The following is a 26,420-nucleotide window of genomic DNA, read 5'->3' as shown; positions in this document are numbered from 1 at the left end:
TTATACGTTTTTAACGCCGGTTCTCGAGATTTTCCTTGTGTTGCGACGGGAGTATATATAAGCAGGCTTTGATACAAAGTGTTTGGAAATTTGGACGAATTTGGTTAATTAATTAAAATAACATTGTACAGTTCGTTTAACCGTTGCTAGGCTGTTTTATCTGACGTCGTTTCGAAACGTTCTCTTTTTTGTTCCATCTTTCTTCTGGGAAAGATAAATTAAATTCCTGTTTGGATTAAAAAAAAAGTACTTGGATCGATATTTCTTGGTGTTGAAAAGTAAAAATGTTAAATCGCGTTAAATTGTGTATAGATAGAAACGTCTCGTATATAGAATGATCGAAAGGTAAAATAAGAAACTTGCGTCGTATTTTCTCTAGGATGATAATAAAAGTCCCGTAATAGAAGGATAAAATTATGGATCCATGTTTAAATATGACCACTAAGTGAGACCAAAATATGAGAGAGATTCGTGTCTCTGAAAAGATATTTTGATGAATCTAAAACTGAAAAACAAAATTTTATATAATTTCATCTGTGAACTCATCTCAACTCCTTTATCTAATTTCGAAATATAGCATCAAGAATTTTAAAATATACGCGTGGAATATTGTAATAATATTGAGTGGATTGGGTAGCGGTAGTTAATAACCACGTGGCGCTAGTATCGCGTTTAGTCGATAAAAGTAGAAATTATTCCTAAAAATGTAAAATTGTCCAAATCTACCAGTTATATTTTACGATCAAATTCAAACCGCAATTCGGGAAAAAGGAAAAATTTCGTTTCAATTTCGTTATCAATTATACACCAGCCCCACGAAGGTGAAAGACGATTTTCGATTTCAATTTCGGATTATCCACCGGTTTGCGGAATTCTTCCAATTCAGAGATAGAACGACGAGAGAGCAAAGCTCGCGGGAGAGCTTCGTTAGTGCAATCACGAACTTTAATCCGACTGATTTCGACCACTATCCACTGCACGACCTCTTTCCGCCATATACAAGGTGTTCGTGTATTCGCAGTTTCGAAAAGCCGATTCCAAAACAAATATAAAAGTCGAAAGGTGAAACGATTCTCTGTAATGAGAATTTTATCGGTGTTTTTTCTGTCATAATTTTCGACAGAAATCCGCCCCCTAAAATTATATAATATCTTTAATAAATAAATGCTCGAGTTAAATTATCACGTTACGTCACTTCTCTTCGTTATTACCATTTTTCTCATTCACCTTGTCGGAACAAATATTTCCATATCGAGCTGCCGAAGCCAAACCAAGTTGTAAAACTCAATCAACTTTATCGATCTCGCACCATAATTGATTCTCACGATTAACAAAGCTCCTCTCACTTATCAAGATCTACCACTGTATACAAATATAACTCCATTTCATCTACGTGCAATTCCCCTAACTTTTCTCATTCGTTTCGAATCCTTTTGGTCCAAAAGTGTTTCACGAATTCATCAACATCCCGTGCTTCTCCCCTTTTTTTTTATTCCCCCTCTCCTTCCCCCCGTTTTCTCTTCGGAAATTTCTTCGACAACCGAGGGGCGGAAACGCCTCGGTGCCAGAAGAACTCTTCAGACTCCGCGAGGAGGGTCCAGGACGCCTAATTAGACGCGGTACCCGGTGCTAAGAGGGCGAAACGGAGGGAGGGAGGAACAAGAAAACGAAGAAGAGACCCCGAACCGTGCACGCGAGGCCACGCGCCTTTCCTTTCGTTTCGCTGAACTTTCGAACTGTCTCTGACAGGTTGAGGAGAAAAAAAAGGAAAAAGGAAAAAGGGCGGGTTACCAGGGAACCCGCGCACCCTTCCTTTTTTCCTCTGCCCTCGGCTGATGATGTCTGTCGCAGCACAACTCTCGAGAACCGCAGACTGTTTTTCGCGCGCTCGTTTCCGTGGATACACAGACTTCGTGGATGCCTCCCTCGCCCTCTCTCGCCTCATCGTGCGCGAAAATTTAGAAATTTATTCGGTGCCTTTTTTTTCTTTTCTTTGTACGACTCCAGAGATGACGCTCGTACAATTTCGTATAAAATATCTTGCGGCTAAATTTTTAATTCAAATTTTTAATTCATTCACGTCACAGCAGTTAGGTGAGATCCTCGATTCGAGCAACAAATAGAAGGAGAACGATTGTGCTTTCCAAGTCTCTCGCAAGGGTCTCTCAAAGGAATAAGTCGAATCGTTTTTCCTGGGTGGAAGGAACCTGTCCAGGAGCGTCAACGAGCCTCGAGAAGGTGTGGTTGGTTAGGTCTGAGAATGGAGAAAAAGTAGGGAAGAGGGTAGTAATTCGTTTTCATTACTCACTCCGCTTCGAGGTAACTTCGATGCTGGCCGTAACGCACAAATTTACATCACTCTGCGGGACCGGTATCCTTCATCTCGTAGACCTGCCACCAACGAGGAGAAGACGACAAATGGGCAATTTCTTTTCATTAACGACAGCCAGCGAGTTCGATATTGGCCCTTTCCAGAGAGAGAGAGAGATAAATCATGGCTGCTTAATCATCGAGGAATCGACACTTTTCAAACGTCACTCGAACGTAAAGTGTTTCGAGTGCATATAATCGAAATTACATATATACAAAAAAAATTAAATTTCTCATAAAGTAATCCAATTTATTTCAAAGCATTCGATCCGCCAAAAATTCAACACGCAGAAGATGCGCAAAGGAGATAGCCACGACCCTCGCTCGGCGTGCATCGAACACCTTTAACCGAGCGAGTCGCGCCAGCACGCGATCCCCTAATTGTCTTCCTCGACGTGCAACCCCTCAGGGACACGGCGAAAACACGGCGACCAAGCATCTCGACGAGCCGAGAGTGTGTGGTACCGGTGTGTCTACCTGAGAAGACCCCTCGTGTCTCGCTTCGTTCGAGCGTGGCTGCGTTACAGGGGGGGTAAAAATGGGGTGGAAGAGGGACGATTCGTTTTCATTAGCGGTGCCACGACGAGTTTCAACCGGTTCGGCCGTGGGTAAGCAGGGTTGTGAAGATGAAGGGTTCGCTCGGTCCACGAGAGAATTCCACTTGACGAGAAAGTAGCGGCGAAAGCTTGGAGATATCCGGTGAGAATCGCGCCCCAATGCAGTTTCGAGGAATTTTAGGATGGATGAAGTTACAGCGTGTTTCGTATTTTTCGTTGTTCGAGAATTCATTGGGATCTTTAGTGGTTCTCAATCTCGATTGTATACTATTGTTTTCTGTAATGGATAATTGAAAGTTGAAAGTGTAAATTGTTTTCAAACAGATGTCATTAATTAAAATTGAATGTTTGAAAATTGATCGATTGGAACAGTGGTTCTCAGTCTGGGGTATAAAATATTATCGCTTTTGGAAATGGAAAGTGCAAATTATTCTCAAACAGATATCATTAGTTGTACGTTATTTGAGAATTGATTGATTGGAACAGTGGTTCTCATTCTATAGCTATAAGATATCTGTCGTTGCTGTCGTTTTTGATAACGGATACGTTGAAAGTGCGAATCACTCTTAGATCTTAGAATATTACATTTTGCTTGAAAATTGATTGATTGGAACGACGGTTCTCAGTCTGGACTATAAGATAGCGTTGAAAGTACAAATTATTTTATTTTACGTACCAATCGTACGTAATTATTTGAGAACAAAGCTATTCTCGTTTTTAATTGATGGTATTTCGATATTTATTTTAATATTGGAACTCAATGGTTCTTCTCAATCTTTCGTAAGATGTGGCAGTGAAAGTGCAAGTTAGATTATATTATTAATTGTACGTTATTTAAGATTAAGTCGTTTTTCGATTAGTGGCTTTTTTTATTACGATATTATATTAATTATAATAAGTAATATGTTTAAGAGTAGAACTCTAAGAATTGTTTGAGAATCGATCGGTTGGAACGGTGGTTCTCAATCTTCGTAAGCTTTTGCGTTCGAGTTACTTTCAAAGCTGCGAATTTATTTAAGAAATTCATTCTTCATTAGCGAATATTGCATTGTACGATGACATTTATCAAGCACCACTCGCTTTGAGGATAATTCTCGAGAGTTTTATCAAATAGATTCGCGTCCAAAGACGGTGCAAAATTAATCATTCCGATTGTTCCCTATTAATTTACGACTTTTTTTTTTACCAGTCATTTTAATTAAATCGTTATTCCACTACGGGAATAATCCTTTCGATTTGTCCGTTCGGATATCACGGAAGGTTGGAAAACACTGATTTTAAAAAGTGGGAGCAGAAAATCACGCATCCTCTCTTGAAGCTCATATTTGCCATGTGCACGAGCGTAAAAATGGCAGAGCTCCTAATTGGAATTTAATAGCGGCAGTGATGAAATTAACCCGCGTCGCTCGGGAAAATTATTGAAATATTTTTCAGAATATTTTCCCCGGGTTGTGACATCGCCGATGGTTACGTGCCCGAAATTCGAAATGGAACGGCGATAGAGTTATTAATATGACTGTCGATGGTGATTCGGTGTGCAAGTGTGGGGCAATTCGCATAACTGTATAAATATTGACCGAAATCAGAAATCATCGGGACAAGCCGCCGATTCGAAGTGGGTCATTTAAATTATTTCAATTCTATTTGCTTTTTCATCGTGTCCGGAATGCTTTGTGCCCGTGCGCGCTTTAATTATTACTCCGCTTATTTATATACGAATTACAAATTCCGTGGAAAGAAATTCCTTCGAAATTGGGAATATTTATATTCGTGTTCACATTTCCAATATCGGATATTTTTTTTTAAGATTTCTTTCATCATCCAATCAAAATTTCCTCTCACTCTGGATTAATCGACGTCAGATACTTGAATTTCTAAATTATTTATAAAAATATCGATCAATTAAATTATTTCACCACGAGAAGGAATAAAAATTCGAATTTTAATCGATATATTAATCGTAATAAAGTTGAGTTAAAGTTTTGAATTAAAGTTTTTTTAATAACGTATTATTAGTACAAAAAATTATAGGTCGAAAAGGATCTAATAAAATCGTAATTATTAATTTAAAATTATTTACTTACAGCCCGATATTAATACTTTTTATATCACATGAATTTCATATGATCCTCGAATTAAATTTATATACGAGTTGCAAACTCTTCCATAAAGAAAAAGAAGAAAATTTATATTTGTTTGCAAATGCAAAAAAGTTAATGCAAACGACGATCGGAATATTTCTTCGCGTCCAAACGCGGAGGATGTACGAGTGTCACGAGGAGACGCGATTATTCGTCATTTTCCAGGACGCGTATACATATTAATAAGCCTGGACGAGGAAAGGTCACCTTGAAAGCCACTGGTATGCAGTTTAGGCGTACTTCTGCCAGTCATACCTAGAGGCGGGTCGGAGGTCGAGGGTTGCTAGTCGCAGGGGTGTAAGTGCTGTTTCGTGTACGGCCACCACCCACCTTCGATCCTATGCCCCCTCTTCCTCTCCCCCTCTCTCTCTCTCCCACCGTTGCTCGTTCATTTGCTCCGTCTCTCAGGGGAGTCTAACGTCCAAACGTACTCCTGCTAAGGTTAGTTTATCAAGAAGGTCAGCTTCCTTCTTGGAGTAATGTAACGACTGACTGGCTCTGTCTCTTCTTCTCTCTTCTTCTCTTGTATTTTAATGCATGTTGCAATTCTCTTCTCCTCCATAAATTTTTCTTTTTCCCATCTCGAAAGGTGTTCAAATAAATAAATAAATAAATATATATATATATATACGTGACTAATATTGCAAAGCAACGATTGTACGATTTAAGTGTGACGAGAACACGTTTATGAAAGGCCAACTGGGCAAGCGTCGCAATCGGGGTTGCTCTGAAATTCTCATTCCCTTCTGACGAGAGACGCGTATGCAAATAAACAACAGCAGAGATACACACGTCGAATCACGGGACACAATAACGGGTTTGTTTTCGCGAAGAAGCCGAGGAGGAGCAGGAGACGTAATCCTGGCTTGAAAGGGCTTCTGTAAATGGCAGTAAAGCGTGGAATCGATTCACAACCGAATTAATAGCTGGTCCACGCTCGTGAGAGAGATAGAGAGACTCTACCGGGTGTTCATCCCGGCAAGTTTCTCGATAGCCCAAAGTTCAAGGGTGGCCACCCGCCTCGATATCTCGAACGCGATAAACTTGATACCGTCAATGCTCGCCCATTGCCGACGACAGACGTTTAATTAACGCGGATAAGCGTCGAATCGAAGGATCTGTTTTTTCCCAACATTTTCCTTATATATGATCCGCGTAGAGGGGAATTATTTCTCGTTTATTTCAGGCGAAATTAAACAAACGCAGAAGGAAATAATCGTGCAATTGCTCGGTTATATCGAGGAAACTGGATCGAATCGTGACGAAGAACGAGGGACTTTCGCGTTGGATAACAAATCGATTGAGACAAGAAATTAAAAATCGTCTGATCGATCGGTCGAAAATTTAATATAAGCGAGTTTAACACGCATTAAAAACTCGATTGAGAAGCTGTTTAATTATGGAGCCTTTCGGCTCGTTTGTCGAACGAGGCCATATTCAATGCTGTCTGTAGCTACCTTCGGCAGCTTGCGTTTAATTGGACGCCACGCGGCTTTTATACGCGTCCACGGCTCGCAACTTCCGCGTCGAAAATTTTAACGAGTCGTGCGCGCGGAAAACTCGATTAAACTTCTTTTCTTTTCTTTTCTTTCTTTCTTTTTAGGCTCTCTTCGTAAATTTCTCCTCTCGTTATCGAGAAAATGAATCCCAAGTTTTCGAGATGTTTGTCTTATTCTTACACCGCTCTCGCGTATCTAAAAATATCTAAAAATCTTGATCCTTTATATATATGAGCTTTCTTAAATATTCAGGAAGTATTTTTTATAATTTAAGGAATGACACGGAAACAAATGCATTTCAAAGACCGTAAAAATTTCTTTTTCGTGTTATGATTATTAAAAATTTGAGACGCAGCGAAGTTTTGAAGATACAATTAATGATTATTATTAAATACTATTTTGCATGTATATGTAATATAAAAGTACAAGTATGTCGATTAAAAGAATAATTTTCTTAAAATTGATGTAAATTTTAATTACAAATTTTATTCTAAAAAATTCTAAAAAAAATCAAGTTAGACTTTTTAATTTGTATCTTAGTTAAGTTCTAATGATAAATATAAAGAAACTTAATATACCATTCGTGTCAATAACAATAAAAATCATTGTAACTATCTCAGTATACTTTTTTTTTATTTTATTTTAAAGCTAAGGCTTTTTTTAAAAGATTGAAAATGAAAAATCTTATATAATAAATCCGATGATTTAAAAACGTGAAAGAAAAAGAATCGCTCATCCGTAAGAAAAATTTTTTCATTTCGAGAACACCGTCGACCTGTAATTTACTTTTCCTTCGCGATTCCAAAACTCCCTTTTGCCAAAATCGATAAAACCATGAATACCCACGAATTTTCGCTTCGAGAGGTAGTAATCCCCCCACCCACCCTCGTTCTCAGATCCCTCGAGGCGTTCTCTGGAAACGCCACTGTATCACATTTGTCCCTCCCCTCCCCCAGTTTCTCCAACTTTCAACCACGACTCTCTTTACCCTTTATCGATGAGAAGGGAGCCGGTGAAAAATTTCCAATCGCCCTTCCAACCTCCCCCTCCCGCTTTATTAATGACCCAACATCTTAACGGGGTCACCGGTCGATCACAATGCTTCCCCCCCTTTTCCAACCCTTTTCCAACCCCAAAGGGGCGGTTGGCCGGTCCATTCTTCGCGGATCCGCGTCATCCGCGGAGAGGGAAACGAAGGAAGAGGAAGAAGAGGGAGAAGAAAAAAAGAAAGGAAGCTCTCGATCCCCGACTCATTAGTCCCCGCGATATCGGGCATCGATCACGATGTTTAAGGCTCGGGGGTGGCTTCTGAAAGGGTGGCGGTGGAGGCCGCACGGTCTCAGATTAGGCTCCCGGTGATAAGTGGTCGCGGTTCCCCACCGCTGAAACTCTAATTAATACCTCGACGCTTCGTTCGAGCCTGTGACTTACGGCCCCTGTCTACCCTCCCCGCTCGGAATTACGCTCAAACTGGCTGTGCACCCGCGTTGTCCTTCAGGGGCCGTGCCGCCATTTGTTATCCAGGAGAGTCGAAACATCGGGGGCGGGACACGATGATCCTGCGCTCTCTCTCTCTCTCTGAAAATGATTCTGAAAGAGAGAGAGATAGATAGGTTGATTCTAAGCCAATATTTTATTCGACGGATTTTGACGTTCAAAAATTCTGAATATGGAAATAAGGTTCTTACGTATGGGTTTTCGAGTTTTTACGGGTTAATTTTTTATGTAGATCAATTATTGGGAAATAACTATGTTCAGCGATAAACACATGTTCGAACAAGTTGTTCACAATTGTGATATGATTACGAATAATCCCTTCGACGGTGAGCTTTGCAGAGAGAGTGTAACAAGAGTGTTGCGGGCAAGTGTTCAAAAGATATGGAATTGATAAGAACGATGAGAAAATATTATTTCAGATATTGAAATAAAAGATGCTGATAACGAAGAAAATTCCGTGGAAGCAGGACCCCCTTCGCGTGTTTTATAATAAATTTTTAGATTTGGCAGCCATCGATGCCTGGATTCTTACGCAAAGAGATTCAAAAGAATTTTCTCTTTCAATTGGCTGAAGAATTGGCGGATTATCACGAGCAAAACTACTAGCTTCGATCCAAGAAAAGAAAGAAATTACATATGAAAGACAAATTTATAGATTTTGAATAAGTAATTTACATTTTAATATACCCAAAAGGTATACAAAAGTCGATAAATCTAGTCTTATTTTATCGAAACGGTCGATAAACTCGTTAAACCCTGTTCACGGATGGACACGTTCTCGAAAAGAAATTTTAAAGGGTCCCATTCTCGTTTCGGTTCACGCACTCCCTCGAAAAAGTAAGTATCCTCTTACCATACCATATCACGAGAGAAAGGAAACGATTTATCTTTTCTTTAAACGTAAACGAACCAGTCTTGAATCCTCTCGAATTCGTCACGAGTCGACCCTTTCCTTTTCATCCACCTACTGAGAAGGCATCCAATCTACCGTCCGGTATTATGCGCTTTGCCGCATTCGTCGCGACGCCCTCGCGTATGGCCATGCTCCCCCTCCCCTCCTCCTCCTCTTTCCCTCCGTAAACGGGGCGAAAATCCTGGCCTGGAAGGAAAACGGAGGAAGAGGAGGTTATCGTGGGAGCTGATGGATGTTGGGGATTCTCTATATCGTTTAATCAGCACCGTTCCACGGGATTTTTCTAGAGCAGGCAGAGAGATTTTTAGAAAAGGAGGGAGGGATTCTTCGAAAATAAAAATAAAAATTGAGAGTCGAAAATTTGTAATTTGAAATTGATATACATATTTTGAAAATATATATATTAATAATTAAAAATTGTTACAGGGTGTCTCATAAATGAATCAAATTTTGCTGGGAACTAAGTTGAGGGAAAGAGAAGCGTAGGATTAAATTTTCGAGAAAGAAAGGGAAAAGGTGAAACGATGATCGACCGTGTCTTCGAGCGTTCGTTCCCCTTGATAAACTTCATAGTTACGTCACGAGGGAGGGGTGGAAATATCGAGCAGGGGAAGGAAAGGAGTGGTCAAGAGTTGGACAGGTTTGGTCACGCGTTTCCTGGGGCAAGGTGACGAAGTACATTTTACAAAGGTGGTGCCACCCTTCCACTCTTCCCTCCTCCTCGTTTCTTATCTCTTCCACTTTTTTAGCCACGCGCGTTTTCGTGTTGAAAACAATTTGTCGCAACAGAAAAATGATCGATAGTCCACCACCACTCAGAACGAGATAATTTCTATTTTCTTAATTGTTGGATTAATTTACGAAAAGGGATATAGAGAAGTGCGTAATAATTTATATTCCGTGATCATTTAATTAAACGATTATTTAATTCTCTGAGTGCTCGTTTGTAAACGGACTAGGAGAGTATTACAATTAATCGAAATAAATATTTTCTTTATCGTGGCCGGTTTGAATATTATCTCCGAGTGAAATTCGTCGAGAAAATAAAATTTTGACTGTATCAAGCAATATCTTTTTGCAATATTGTACACACAGCAGGAGATTGATATTAATATTTATCTTTTGTGTAAATGTAAATTTCTGTTTTTTTTTCTAATTAATTTTTCTCCCCTTTAATAATTAATTACCAAAAGAAAATTATACAAACAATCAATGAAGACTTTTAACAAAATATTTCGATTTTATATATATATATATATATATACTTTCTGCTCGCTCGTTTATCAACGCTAGGAAATAAATCTTCGATAAGAATATCCAATACTTGAAGTGCACCGAGGGCCCGGTGACACTCGAGTCGTCGGAGGAAACCTTTCCACGACGAGGGGTAGAAAAATTGTGAGCCTGTGAAGGAAATACGAGTTTAATTGCTTGGAATAATATTTTCGATAACTAATTTGTTGGGATGGAAAAATAGAGAGAGAGAGAGAGAGAGAGAGAGAGATGGGGAGGGGAAAGATGGCGACAAGATTTCCATGAAAGGTCGGTCAAAGTTCCACGAACCCCTCCCCTTTTCCCCTTTGATCCTTTTCTCCCATCGCTGGTACGTTTGTCTCGAAGCCATCTTTTCTTACAATTTTTTTCTCCCCCCCTCTCGCCCTTTGTCAAGCAGAAAATTTTCGCTCGAATGAACGATCAATGAACGGTACACCGCCAACTTTTTTTTTTTTTTTTTTTATAAATAACTTACAAGCGATTGAAAAAGAATAAACAACAAGGAGGAGAATCAGATTTATTCTTTCGAAGAATAAATTGATTTTTGCTACACGAGCGAAAATGCGAAAAATCGCAAAGGTTCGGATAGGAATTATTTTATTATTGAGAATTGGGTAAAATGTTTCTTGGCTTTCTTATTTTTATTATCGATAAAATTAATATCGGAAAATTCTCCTTCCTCGAGAATTATGAAATCCATCGTAACTCTTGTTCACCAGATAGAATGGAAATAAGTAGTGGGATGAAAATTTATCATGTTTATTATGTTTATTCCTGATGGTTGTTCCTGTTAATAAATGGAATTGAGAAATGGAATTAAGAAAATTCAATAATAAATAAAATTTAAAGATACATCTTTACGAGTTAATTTGGATAGATTAATAATATTAAGTACTAATTAACTAATTAAATTTTAATTCATCATTTAAACGGATTGACTGAGGCAAGATAAAAGGGTTAATGAAACGTAATTAATCTTTCTTACTCTCTTTGTTTCAGGTAAGTCTTCATTTCCGTGTTCGAATTAATCGCACTGGAAACGTGAGTAATATTTCAATAAGAAGCATTCACGATAAGTAGTATAGCGGATCGATTGGTCAGACGTAAGCGTTCAATTCACTTAACTACTTCCTCGATCTCGTTACATTACATTGCATCCATCGAAGATTAAAATTTTTCTAGTGTACGTTGACGACATGCTAAAACATGTCTTCGGATATACGCGTTCTTAACGGAAAGAATCATTTCGATTATATTTAATAATTTTACACAATAGCAAAGTTAATCATTGTAATTTTACAGTATCGAGCCTTTTGTACCGTAAATAGAAACAAATAATAACGAGGAACCAAAAGAGCATTGTAGCGTAGGGGTTATAGTACCAGCTTTCCAATCCGAGAGTCGCAGGTTCGAATCCTGAAATATTGTTTTCTCGTTTTTTCCTCGTTTTCTTACAATATGCATAGTTATCCTTAACGAATGTACGAAAATATTTCGTGAAAATTAATAAAAAATATTTATCGTAAAAACTAAGGGATTATTATTATCGAGTGTTGTTTATATAAATATAATATTTAATATCCACAGGCTTATCAAATGTATATTAATTTTCCGATTCTTCCATAAAAGCTGACCACTCTCGAGTGTCGCCTAAGAGAGTACACAGAGAAAACCTTTCACCCTCTTCCCTCGGTTTTACCTCGTCAATTCGTGTTCCTTCGTTGCAGCCAAGCTCGGTTTCCAACCCCTGCCTTCAAACCCCAGGGGTTAAAGTCGGCGGTTAGATGCGGCCGGCCGATTAAGACGTCGATAAATAATATTAATTGTCGGCCAACTCCTGTGCCAAAAGCACCCTCCACCGCCACCTCTCTCCCACGTCCCGTTCGAAGGGAGTGGGATGCGTTGCGTTTAATCAATACCCACGTAATGCCGCTGCGGATGGATGATGGCGATGCAGGAGTGTTGGAAAGACGATGTTGATGGAAGTGGAAAGAGGAGAGGCGCTGGTGTGTGCGACGTGGTATGTGGTTGGTTGGTGTAGCGATGGTGTAGGGTTTGGTACCGATGCTGTTGCCGTAAGTTTATTACGTGAGCCTTTCCTCCACGCAGCCTCTCTCCGAGTTGTGTAATTAAAATTAATAATTCCGCGGCCTCCATGCTGCAAGCAGCCTTGTCAGATGACTCTATTTGCCTCGCCGCCTCTCGAATACGCCTCTCCTTTCTCTCTCTTCCGTCTTTCTCCTCGCCTTCTTCTCATAATACCGCGCCGATAGGTATCCGGAAGTGGTGGGTTCCTCGAACGCTTGTCGCAATGATGAAAGGAGTATTCGTAATCGTGCCTCCTCGCTTCCGAAGACTGTTTGATCCAGGAGCATATTGCGTGTATTTTCTACTTTGTAGAAAACTAGAAATCTTGGTGATACGAGATAAAAAATTTCACGTTTTTACGAATTTCAAGGCTATCTTTGCTTGTTCGTTTTTGTAATTGGAAAGTGGAAAATTAAAGGAGAACTGATGGTGTGTGCAAATGATTATTGGAAACTTTAAGGGATTATAATCATATTTTTATATATCTTTTTAACTCTTGAACTTCGATGAGAAATTTGCAAAATAACCTGAAATAAATAAATAGGTCACTTAGACACTATATTGATTTAAAAAAAAAGAAAAAGATTTTTAAGATTCAAAAAGATTGTTCAATTCGTCACTTTAAATCGGCGCCCTCAGGATACCTATTCGCGTTTTCGGAATTGAAGGATCACCGGCGAGATGGCATGGGCACTTGAGACGAGCACTCGACCCACGCAGTCGCTCGGTACGAGCGTTCACGCACTCGAAACCACTCGCGCGAACGCTCTCATTTTTCAACCGCCGCCAGCCAGCGCGACAATAAGCGCTCTAATGCAGTAACGATTACTCCTGGGGCTCGGTTTTTAAGACGTGCGTGTCGAGCACGGCGCTGTCAACCGAGGAGGGCTCGAAACAACACGACCTCTGTAATTTTTTTTCACTCGTTGTTAGGAATTCGATAAATAATCCACTTTAAAATAATTTTACCGATTCGAGGTATAAAATGAAATTTACGTAGAGCTCTCTTGTTGAGAGATTGAAATAATGCGCTTTAAAATAACTTATTTATTATTGATGACAGCCATTGCTAAAAATGGATGTAACGATTCTTAATCGGTAAAGGAATTTTATGATTTTCTTGGGTAATTGAAAGTTTTTAGAGATTTTTATCATTCTCGTGGAGAGATTTAAATAATGCACCGCGCTTTAAAATGTTTTAATCTTGAAGGAATTTTATATAATTCTCGCGAACAGATTTAACAACGATCCATTTAAAAGTTAAAATAACCTGTTTATTATCGTAATATCTTTATAAATGGCAGCCACTGCTAAAAACGGAATATTCTTAATCTATAAAGGAATCGAGTTTTACCATTTTCCTTTGATTTTGGTGAAAATTCAATAGGCGAGGAATTCTCTAACATAATTCTCATTTAAATCGATTTCAAAGATAGTAGGCTGGATGTAGAATCGCATCGACTTGTGGATAAAGTATGGAAACATCTGAACTTTGACAGATAGTTTAAATCAATTTCGAAAGCTCAATGTGCACTTGATAGCAAAGCTGAAGGAAACGAAATTAGCGAGCAGCTATTGAACGATACTTTCGAGACGTTATTTTGGAATTATAAGAATAACAACGATTGTGAAAACCTGTAAACTTCATACGTATCCCAGATATTCAGACACTATCACAATTGATCCTTGATTATAATTGTAGGAGACGTTCCACAGGGAATATGGAGATCGTTAAATAATCAATGCGGAAAAGGTTATAAGTAGAATACACAGGGGAAAGAGATCGAGATTGTACAAGTCCTGATTTCGATATCCGAGCTTCACCGTGACTGTCGTAGCGAGATTATCTACTTATGAATTTTCCATCGACTTTTTCTCTTGTCCTTAACGTTATAGTTAGGCATAGATGGGCTCGAGAATAGGATACGATCTTCTGGAACCTGCCGCATCAAGGTCAATACCCTTCTCGTGTATAGCATCATGGAAATCGTACACGGCCGAGAAATTATTGAGTATTACTACTAAAAGGGGACGTGCTTTTATGTCTGCTGAACTTGATCCAGCCGTATCTTTCGATCATTTCCCTCTTTATTCGATGAATAGTTAACCGAAACGGAACGTCTGTTCAAAGAAAGAAAGAAAAAACAGAAAGAAACGTTAAATATAAAATTTATTTTCCGAACGATGGCGCAGAAATTATTGAGCGTTTCTATTTCTATTTCTGCGAACGAGTTTCTCTTGAATTAAAAAGTCTTGAAGAAATTTATTCCACATGGATGGGGAATAAAAATTTTTCCACAAAAATGCAAAGATCCAAGAAATTACTCGTACAATTCGAAAATGGTACGTAGAATCGACGTAACCTGGACTAGTTTCCCACTTTTCCTCTATAAATGAAACCGTGCAGTGTAGAAATATCTTATGCAACGTGTAATTTTCATTTAAATACGCGAGGAACACCGCGATGTGCCATCGACGATTGGCATCGATCGCGGAATATACAAAGCGGGACGAAATTGATTTAGCTTAAAAAAAAAAAGGTATCGAAAATTTAGAAAATACATCGACATTGTCAAAATTTTATTCCTTTGTGCGTATTATCTGTGTCTCTTTATGATAAGAAAGGGAGCGATAGCAAGAATTTTATATTTAAATTACGCGACATTTCTTAATTCGATCAACACTTTTATAATTCTCTCACTTTTTTGGAATAATTTAATGTTATAAGTTTCACAAGTTCTTTTTTTTAAGATTTAAAATTAAAACAGTCTACTATACTTTTTAATTTCAAGAAGAATGGCACGAAGATGATGATAAAAGTTCTTTTTTTTTTTGTACGATTAGCAATGCTAAATAGAATATTCTATATATCATAGTCGCTACTATATCCTTCGAGTCATTTTCACTGCTACCGTAAAATGCAAATATCAACTTTCAAAGAGTATAGCCGTATAAAAAAGTAAAAATCTGACCGACTACGTGCTCAAAAGTCAATCATGCTAATACACGGTGGAAAAAGACGAGCCACTTTTTACCTCTCTCTCTTCTAGACTTACCTAAACTTAACCTGTACTTTCAAGACGTTTTCCAAGACTTGCAAAAAGAAAAACCACATCCATACGTCTGATCCCCGTTTGAAAAATATCGTTTCTTTTTTTTTTTTTTTTGGCAGAATTTTCCCCGTGTCGGAATAATTTTCATGCTCGATGAGTCGCAATTTCGTGCACGCGTGATATAGATATAATTCCGCTTATACTTCGTTAATGCGATGCAAATTTATAAGCAAATTTCAGCATAACCGCGCGCACGGGCGCGCAACAGTTTGTACGCTGGTCTTTTATTATGCACGGTTACGGTTTAACGGTGTTTAAGCTCAGCCGTAATCAATTTTATTGGGGCTCTCGACCGGAAACCCCTCCTACGCGATAAATCTATCGGATCGGATTTTTCGGCGCAGCTGCGTCCCCCCGTTCTAACGACAAGTTCGCCCTAACTTTGGTAGAAATTCCTGAGAAACTGTGGAAATAATCGTATTTCGGCGAAACTCGTTGTAATTAATCGAAATCGGTGTCTTTTTAAACTCGCGAGAGTCGGTTCGTGCCACCTCGGCCGCCGCGAAAGGTTTATCGATAGATCGGTCGGTAACTGTTCGGTCGGTATACGAAAATACATTCGAATCGAACCAAACGCGTCGATCGTGATTTGCACTCGGTGAAAATGAATCGATCGTGAAAAAATCTGGAATAAACGAAAATAAGGGATTAAGAGAAACAACAATTTCAATTTCCATCCATGTTTAAGCGTCGTCCCGCCACTCGGGCAATTGGCTAAAGTGTACCGTTACGATACTAATCCAGTTTGGCCCGTTTCACCGGGGCTGAAAGAATCGATTTCCACGGGAGCGGAGCTAAAGCGGCGGAGTTAAGAGTTCCAGTTTTCTCTTAATGCAATTACCATAACGCCGTTGTCGATATTCCTCGTCGAAGGAGTCACGAGCCTTTCCCTTGCCCGGTCCAAACAGACATCGAGACGACTTTTAAGCCGTTCAACCTTAAAAACTGACCGAAGGAAGGGAAATTATTCTCGAGAAATTTAACGCGATACCCTCGATCGATACGGTCGGTGAACGAACATCGGGGGAAGGGGGAGTTTTAAAGTGGCTCCCCCCCTCTCCCTCCTGATTGGGGACCGTTCGATCGTAATTGACGAGGGAAAAACTTATCGATACTTTCGATATCGGCCCTTCGATACTTTTCCATCGTCGAAACGATTCCCTTAATTGCCTTGGCTCGCCGCTTTATTCGCTCGCAATTAATCGTGGCCGATTGATCGATAGGCGGTGGCTTTGTCCTTTGTCCAAAATTCTTTTTTCTTTTCTTCTCTCTCTCTCTCTCTCTCTCTCTTTAAATCGAGTTACGATTTAAAACGCGGTTTGTCGTTTTAAATTTATTTACAAGCGGTGGTCGAACACGTTCTTTCTTCTCGAAAGTGCGAAAATGGTTATACGAATCACGTGCACGAGATAATACACAATACGCAGTGGGTTCGCGTGTATTTAGAAGGAGAATTCATTCATAGAATTGTCTACACGATCTCGACCGGCCAGACTATCGTTCTAGATCTACCGCGTCACACCGCGCAATGCTAGAAAGTTAACCAATAGCCCTTCGTTACTACCCGTTGTCTCTAGAGAAATTTAGGTAACGAGTTCGAAATGGTTATCAACGTAGGAAGTTTCAGCCTGTTACGAACATTCTCCCCAGCGTCAACTGACAAAGAGAATACGTATTCCCCGATGGAAATGGGTCGTGTGGTAATAATACAATTCTTTTTCTTTTTAATAAATCAATCGATCATTATTTCTTAATTCGTCGAAATCGAATCTCTGTACATCCGACAATATTTACGTCCCTGGTGTTTATTATTGTTGTACTCTTCGATTGTATTTCTAAAATCTTCTTCGCGAAATAATTCACACGTTTTTCACAATCGGATAATAATAGATTGTTAAAAATTGAAAAACTTACGGATTCTTAAGAATTCGCCAAGAATTGCACCGAGAAAGGAACTAAAAGTCACCTTTCCTTTCCACGATTTGATTTCGAAACACGCGTCGTGCGAACAATCCGGGAAAGAAGTTTGGTTATGCAAACAACGGGCCGAGTTATTTGCAGCGGTCAGAATAAGTGGGGCGCCCTCTACGTCGAGACGTGGCCGCATACATAAATGCATACGCATGTCGGTAGATGGCTGCATACATAAATGTATACGTAAATTTTCGAGGCGACCACCTAGGATAGCGGAACCTCGCTGGGCCAATTAATATTTCAATTTGAATTTTCGCCCAAAGGAATCGTGCGCACACCGTGTTAATTTCGAATGCTAATTTCCAAGAAGATTTCGAGTACGTCAGCGATAACAATCGAAGGCAATATTCGCTCGAGAAGAAATCTTTTTAACTCGCGTTTATAAAGTATTCTTAAATATCGTTATATTGATTAATATACAGTTAGAGGTAAATGTGTCTTTTAATTTTTTTAAAAAAATTCCTTTCGAATTTAGTCCAAAGAATTGACTTCCTAACAAGCCCCCCAACGAAATAATTAAGTATATGAAAATATACTTTTATGTACTAACTATTTCGATAAATAACAATGACAGGCATAATCGATTCCGTGAAAAAGGAATTCTCATTCGGCATTAATTGCAGCGCGGGAAAAAGACGGTCGCAAAGGGCAAACAGCCAGGGACCCTTTATTCCTTTTCGTGAGAAGAGGGAGGGAGAGAGGTAAAGAGGTGTAACGCGCATGCCGATTACGCGATACTTTCGTTTCCTCTCTTTCTTTCTTTCTTTCTTTAATCCTCGCGGTTTCTCTTCTCCCTTTAAATTGGATTTTCTACTTTTTCAGAAACGCATAACATCTCAACCTCGGCAATATCTGTTTCGCCGCAGAAAGTTTACAACCACGAAATGGGTTAAAACATTTTAATCGTAGGATGTCAATGTCGAATCGAGAAATAATTTTTACGAAATTAACGAAGCTGCGTACATATTTTTATATCTGATATTTTCTGCCGATTCTTCCTTTCGAGCATTATTCGTGTGAAGGTTTATGTTCGTAATAAGAAAAGGATTGATCCCAAAAGAAACAGTTTAGAATTATAAACGAAAAGAGAGTCACTTTGAAAATTAGCCGCAAATTCTTCGAATGTTACATCACGTGATTAAAACTGTGTTCGTATATCTACAAGATACATTAATAGATTCGAGATTGAGAGTGGTCAAAATGGAGAAGGACAAAACAAATGTAAAATTTAATCAATATCTAATAACTCGTTAAATAAGCCTCGATTTAATTTTGATGTTTGATGACAATAAATAAATTTTGAACACCGTTGTGACGAACAGCCTGATATTCTAAAAGTATCATGATTTTGTTTTAATAAAACATTCTTTTTCCGTTTCTTTTCTTCTTTCTAGATCGACTAAAAGTACGTAGCGCCTCAAATCTCTCTCTCTTCCCAAATCTCTCGTTTAAATCCCAAAACACCTCTTTCCCCTCCATTTGATTCTCGATTTAATTGTTATATCGAGGAAAAGGAAAAAGAGAGGACGCGTGTTGGAGAAACTGAAGAGAAAGAGAGAGAGAGAGAGAGATGATTTATCACGTTGCCCGGAGGAAAAAGGAGGAAGGAAGGCCGCGTGCTCGAAGGCACGAAGTGGAAGAATAATTTGCAAAAATGGAATTCTGTCGACGTTGACGAGCCAGGGGATGTGTGCACGTACGCACCCCCTCCTCGAACACATAAGGTGGGGAAATAATAATTGTGATTCGTTGTACGGCGTGCTTGACGAATGAAATTCTGCGGTCGAAATAAAATTGCAACGTCGCACGCCGCTCGCTGCCAAATCCCACCCCCTCCCCCGCCTCCCACTCGTCGTTGGTCAGTGATTTAATTATTCCGTTGCTCGCCATTTCGATGCTGGTCCACGCACATCTCTCTCTCTCATCGTAATGCGCTTCGCGTTTGTTGATCAGCGAATTTTTATCCCTGGATCAGAGGGCCGTTTGAAATATTAATTTCTTCGGGGGAGGGGGTGTCTAGTATTTTGATAGGATTTTTTTCTTTTCTTTTTTTTCCTCTGGCCGAATTTTAAACGCGGATAAATAAACCGGATCGTGTAGAAATGATCCGAGGACGAATGAGATTTTTTTTCAGAAAGGGAGAAAGAAAATTTATACAGTACAGTAAATAGAATTTAAATTGCACAACTATTATTTCTACTTTTGTATTTTATAGCAATGGTGATTCCTGACCTCTAATCCGAGCCGTTTGAAATCGTCGACTCGAAGAGATCGTCCAACTCGATCGAGCAAGTTTCGAAAATTCGTAAAACTATAAACTTTCGACGCGTATAACTCAATTAACTCGAGTTCTTCAGATTTTTGTGAACACTCGTATCGATAAAATATTTACACCATGGATCCAATTATACAAATCAAATAGCTACTCGAATTGATTTCACTATACTTATTCCACGGAGATTATTCGAGGTCAATATACGAAAGGTTGGAAAGAATGGAGAGAGAGAGAGAGAGAGAGACGGCACTAAATCAGCCGCGGGCTTGTAAAATCATTAGCGTTAATAACCGGAGGCTTGGAAAGGAACACCGTCTACCGATATTCAATTACGGGTTGCACACGCGACCAAGGTGAGACGGGTATCCCCCTCCCCTGCTATTGACATTTCGTTTCCCTCGTTTCCTCGTGTTATTCTCCCCGTAAAAACCATCGTTACCATCCGCGTACTTTCGTGTAATATTTCTCAAGTGGACGACCTATATTTTGTTCCTTTTCTTTTTTACATATTCCTTTGTGATAGAGACAGACAGAGAGAGAGATCGTAGTTATCGATTGTCGATACGCGTTGTTTACGAATAAACGCGGGATTTTTAAAATTTTTCTTTAAAATTTCTTATTTTAGTTCTTAGACTTTGTCGAAAAGCGTAGATTTTGTTCTCTTATCTTTTTTGGGCAGATGTTTCAGAAAATTCGGGAAAGAATTGCATCGATGATTATTTCTAATTTTAAAAAAATCTTGCGTTGACGAAAGTGAACAACGAGAAATCGGATTAAAATTATCCCATCGATTAATAATCGGACGCGAGACGAATGCTTAATTCGATTTCCTCGAATACTTCTCTCGATAACCTTGTTACCACCGGTCACCGAGTCGAATAACCGTTTCGAGACGTATATCACGGTGTCAGGAGGGGGGCAGGGAGAGGATTGGGCCCGAAGCACCGGCGTAATTTCATACTTTACGACCCCGCGTCGAAATTCATTTCATGCTGTGCTGATGTCGACCAGAATGGGGAATGTGACGTAATAAAATGAAAAATTCCTCTCTAACCTCCGAGAGACGCGCATTTTCTTTTTCTTCTTTTTCAAAGATCGTGCACTCTAACTTTTCAAAGACTCGTATCGATCATAGAATTAAAATTCGTCCACGAATTGCGATTAATGGAGCGGACTTTTTCTTGCCAACTAATTCCGTCCATCGACGTATCTCTCTAAATCCGTAAACTATAAACCGATGCGACGAAAAATCTTATCTCCGCGATATATTTCCACCCACGTTCTCGTTCCCCGTCCACGAATTTAACATTCTATTCGAAGAAACGTTAACAACCAAGAAGACGAAACTACGTGGAAGCATGCGAAACACGTCGTCGTTTACGCGTTGCTGGGTTTACGCGAGCTCGATACCACCGAGAACTCGGGGGAGGGCTCTTTGCTTCCGGAATAATTAATCTCGGCGGGAGGAGGAGGAGGGGGGAGGAGGAGGAGGAAGAGGGAGGGGGCTCGCAAGAGTTTCCACAAGAAGAGGATCCCCTCCCCCCTTATACGGCGGCGACAATGTCACCGGAGGCAGTCAGTTTACTTCTTTTCCGAATAACTTGCCAAGGAAAATCCCACCACTGCTCGTTATACGGCCCGCGTTGCCATTTCCTGCCGAGACGCAACTTTCTTCTTCTTCCTCCTCTTCCTCTTCCCCTTCTTCATCCCCTATTTTCCACGCGGCCCGATTTTCCACGCGGATCGGCCATTGTTAATAAGTTGGCGAACGAACAGGGGAGGGCCAACTTCTCTCCACCCGACGAATACTCTTCGGGGGATGCGACTCGAGAGTTATCGAGTAATTAGCTTGGGTTTTGTGGGTTTGATTCGATGGGGTAGGAGGAAATTTGTAATTGTGTGTGGGTACGATTTTTATTATTTGCGATAAAATGAGAAAATTGTAACGATTCGAAGGAGAAACGAAAAGTCAAATTATATTTTTATTGGGAATCGGTGTTAATTTTGCCTAGAAGAATATTCTAAGTATATTAGTTGGAAGTAGTAATATTTCTTTGAGTGTTTACGATCTTCGAGTAAAGTATGATGATATTTAGAAATGAATTATTTTATGCACGTTCGTTTCTCGTTTCTTTCTATATAATAATGGGTTTATCTTGCGAACGATAATATTTTTAGATGGAATGCAAATGGAAGGATGAAATTATTTGTAACTTTATTGAAAATTATTACGATTAATTATCGATAACGATTTTATTTAACGAGTTTATTTCTCGTGTTTATATTTAAAAATATATATTTTTTTCTCTCTCTTAAATGGCGTTACGTTTCATTCCTCTCCGCTTGATACGATGCGATTAATAATTTTCACGTTTTATTACGTTAAATTGCAAATTTGTAAATAAGGAAAACACTCGAATTCGATGGTGAAGTACAATTCATTACATTAAATACACAACTGGTTTCCTTACGATACGATAAAACATCGTTCAATTTATATTCAATTATCCTCGATCTCTAAATTAACACTCTGCAAATATTATTTAACGCTCCCTTCAATCATTACATTTTTACACGCTTCAACGAGCGCAGCGAAATATTATCCAATACTTGCTTCGATAATCTAAATCTTCAATAACGCATATTTATAAAACGCGTTCTTGAAATCGTTCGAAATTTTAAGACCAACGTATGGATATTATTCGTATATCGTCACGTGTTATAAAATCATTTATTACACAGTAAATTTTTATTAATTTTATCAATAAACATCTCCATTATCCTACTTACATCATTGTCTATCAGAAATTTTAATACAATAGTGAATTTTTACCAACTTTATCAAATCTTCACTATCCTTATATGTATTGCCTAATATGTATTATAAAATCATTTACATTCTTATATTTATCAGAAACTTTAATATCACAGTGAATTTTTATTAACTTTATCAATAAACATCTTCATTATCCTATTTACATCATTATCAGAAATTTTAATACAATAGTGAATTTTTACCAACTTTATCAAATCTTCACTATCCTTATATGTATTACTTAGTATGTATTATAAAATCATTTACATTCTTATACATTTATCAGAAACTTTAATATCACAGTGAATTTTTATTAATTTTATCAATAAACATCTTCATTATGCTATTTATATCATTATCAGAAATTTTAATACAATAGTGAATTTTTACCAACTTTATCAAAATCTTCACTATCCTTATATATATTGCCTATTATATGTTACAACATCATTTACATTTTATACATTTATTATACATTTATCAGAAACTTTAATATCATAGAATTTTTATTAATTTTATCAAAAAATATCTGTTAAGAAATTATTTATTATTATTATCTATCAGAAATTTTAATCATTTTAATCAGAATGAATTTTTGTCAACTTTATCAAAAATCCATTTTCACATATCCTTACATATATTGCCTATTATATGTTAAGAAATTATTTACATTATTATATATCTATCAGAAATTGTAATACCACAATGAATTTTTATCAAAAATCTATTTTCATTATGCTTACATATATTATCTATTATATATTAAGAAATTACTTACATTGTTATCTATCAGAAATTTTAATCATTTTAAGCACAATGAATTTTTATCAACTTTATCAAAAATCCATTTTCATTATGCCTACATATATTACCTATTATATATTAAGAAATTACTTACATTGTTATCTATCAAAAATTTTAATCATTTTAATTCATTTTTATCAATTTTATCAAAAATCCATTATGCTTACATATATTGCCTACTATGTGTTAAAAAATCATTTACATGTCTATCATAAATTTCAATATCGCGATAAATCTTTATGAATAATCTTCATAACAATCTTTATTTACAAACACACACACATATTACCTATCATATGCACACCATCACAAAATCATTATCACAATCTTTACTCGCCATATCAGAATCTCATTCGATTCACAGGATTCGATGGAAAACCTTAGAAAAGATTTCAACAAATTTTTGAAAACTAAGACTAACGCTCTTCTTCAACATTTAAACGAGAAACGTAAAAATATTACGCCTCCTCCCCCTACCCCCCCCTACGAGGAAATTTCGAGGGATTATACCGGCGCATGACAAATTTCGGCAATTAATTACGCGTCGAAGACACGAATGGCAATTAATACCGACCTGGGGAGAGGGGGGCAGGGGAGGGGGAGTCGCAATGAAAGGATACAAGAGCAAGATGGTGGTGTGCGCGCCACCGAGACACGAGCAACAACCCTCCTCCTCCTCCTCCTCCTATCCCCTCAACCAAGGTTGAACTTATAGCACGGAAGGACGTGTAATTTCCTGGCTGGTAAAGCGACTTCGAGGCTGAGGGGAGGGGGGAGGGGGTACCACGCTCCCCGATATCCTCCTCCGCCCTCCGTCGTGCCGCGACACGACGACAGCCATCCGGATAAAGGTGCGCCCCGTGCAACGATCCCGCGCGAATATATTTCGTTTCCCCTCCTCTCGTGGACGGGGAAGAGGAAGGGGGGGACAGACGGCATCAGACGGCGGCGTCTCTGGGCTAATTGCCCACCGAGTCAGACCGATTAACCTAGCTAAGCGGATATTTCTTGATTGAAAACAAGCCTTCCGTGAGGAAAGAAGAGGGAGGGTCGATAAGAAGGTCGTTTCGAAATAAAATATTTTTTTAGAATATCGAGAGCGAGATGAAATCGCGAGGGGGAATCGGAAAATGGACAAATTTTTTAAATTTTGACGATTAAAATAAATTCAGAATTCAATTATAGAACAACGTTGTTTTCAGAATTGAATCCGATTTCAATACAATGAAAGTGACGAATTTTTTTTTTATAAAAAAGTTTACAAGGATAAGCGATATCTTATCTCTCTCTCCCTCCATGTCGGAGCGAAAAGCAGCTTCAGTTTTCTCTCTCTTTTTCTCTCCCTCTTTTTTTTCTGAAACAGAAGCAAAGAGTTGAAAAGTCGAGGTTGAAGAGCCACGCTCTCACGGGGATCTCGACTCGCGTAATCCTCGCAGGATTAACTGAAAAGAGAGGGGAGGGGGCCTGAACGCGCCTTTATCGCCACGACGCTCTCTCTCTCTCGCTCGCTCGCTCTTTTTTTCGCCACCCAACAGGAATACACGTACGCCTCTTCGAGGAGCAACCAGCTTATTAAGCGGTCGAGTGTGCACATCCGCGCCTGAGCCGCCTCGTTTCCTTTAAATTAATGACACTCGTGAATCAGACACGGTCACGCGCGTAACACATGGCGTGTCGAAGCGGAATCGTTAATGTCTCTTTGAATTCTGAAGAGAGAGAGAGAGAGAAAGAAAAAAAATTTGTTCTCTTCTTTCGAATCTTTTTTTCCGCGCTGGTTTTTTTTTACACGTGTCTTACACATTGAGCTGTTCACTGCGCTATTCTTGTTTCGATGAGACTGGAAGAAGAATGAAACTCTTTTTTATTTGGGAGGAGTAATTATTTAGGAGAGGTGAAAATTGGGAGGAAAAAATTGGTTAATTTTCATCGAAATATCGGGCAAAGGTGAGTGTTCATACGTGAGTGTTAATTGGGTTATGGATATTTGTATAAAATGAAATTTGTGTGAACAAAGAGAATAAAAAAGAAAATAGGATTTTGTGCATTTAAATTTCCTGTTGATATATAAACATTCACGATGTATCACTCGTTACGCTTCTTCTTTTATTTATTTATTTATTTTTTTTTATTTTTCGCGTAAAGTTAATTAAATTGTTCCTCTTTAAAACGGTGGTAAACGTGTTAATATAATATCAATCGCACTAATTTGAAAACGATAAATGTTCAATCGTGTTTTTTAATCGATAAATCGAAGAAATTCGAGGCAAGACAAGGCAATATTCGTAAAAATAATAGATAGAGAAAGTACAAAATTAATTATTTCTTAATTGAAAACTTCTTCCCGTTTCGTACTGTTGATTGTCGATGATTGACAAATTGTAAAGTTCGACGATTGCAAACCTAGCTACTCCCCATTTATCGCTTGGCGCAGCAAATTCACAATTAATCGAAAGCGAAGATGTTCAGTCGGGATCGATTTGATCGACAATTTTCTAATGTGAAAGATAATCCTAATTTTTATAATTTCATAAATACATCCGTAACAACGGAAACAAATTATTTTCGATTACGCATCCTTGATAAGAAGGGAAAAACAATTGCATTACATCCCGAATACACGGGATCAACTGCATGTGGCGCGTGAAAAAAGAAGGAATTAAATGTGGTAGAAGCAGGGCGGCGAGATTCACGGCGCCATTTGTCCCTCCTTCCGGCTCCGTTTGTCAAGTATACGATCCAGGCCAACTATCGCGAAACTTTCGACCTTAAAGTTCGCACCGCGAGACTAACGCCTTCCGCCTCTGTAAATACGCGTCATAATCGATACGTCGTTCCACGTCCCTTTTCCCTTCCTTTCTTTCTTTCTTTCTCTCTCTCTCTCTCCCCCTTCTCTGTCTCTTTCCACCTATGAAAAGTTTCGCCTCTTTATTCGCGAGGCAAGCAGCAATCTTGCCCGTGGAAAGTTAACAGACCTTGCGGAGGACTTAAGAACTATGCCTAGATGGTGTCGTGGAGGGGGGGACGCGCACGACTACGAGTTGGCCGAGTGCCAAGATGTTACGAATTCTTCTTCCAAGAAGCTATATCTCGGTTAAGTTT

At 38.7% G+C, this 26,420-nt stretch overlaps 1 protein-coding gene and 1 long non-coding RNA gene across 3 annotated transcripts in view; one reads left to right on the top strand and one right to left on the bottom strand.

Annotated features, from left to right (window-relative positions):
* The window catches only part of LOC108000231 (uncharacterized), a 305,633-nt gene that overhangs the window by 82,866 nt on the left and 196,347 nt on the right, over positions 1-26,420 (top strand). The window lies entirely within an intron of this gene.
* Positions 9,868-17,487, bottom strand: LOC133667475 (uncharacterized). The gene is made up of 2 exons (XR_009833025.1): positions 17,368-17,487; positions 9,868-10,381 (listed from the first exon to the last, which is right to left on the bottom strand). It is a non-coding gene; the product is annotated as an uncharacterized LOC133667475 (long non-coding RNA).

The sequence above is a fragment of the Apis cerana genome, linkage group LG16 (genome assembly GCF_029169275.1).
Source record: "Apis cerana isolate GH-2021 linkage group LG16, AcerK_1.0, whole genome shotgun sequence".
Classification (NCBI taxonomy): Eukaryota; Metazoa; Arthropoda; class Insecta; order Hymenoptera; family Apidae; genus Apis; species Apis cerana.
Note: the sequence above shows the minus strand (reverse complement) of the source record. Positions and strands in the feature narration are given on the sequence as shown.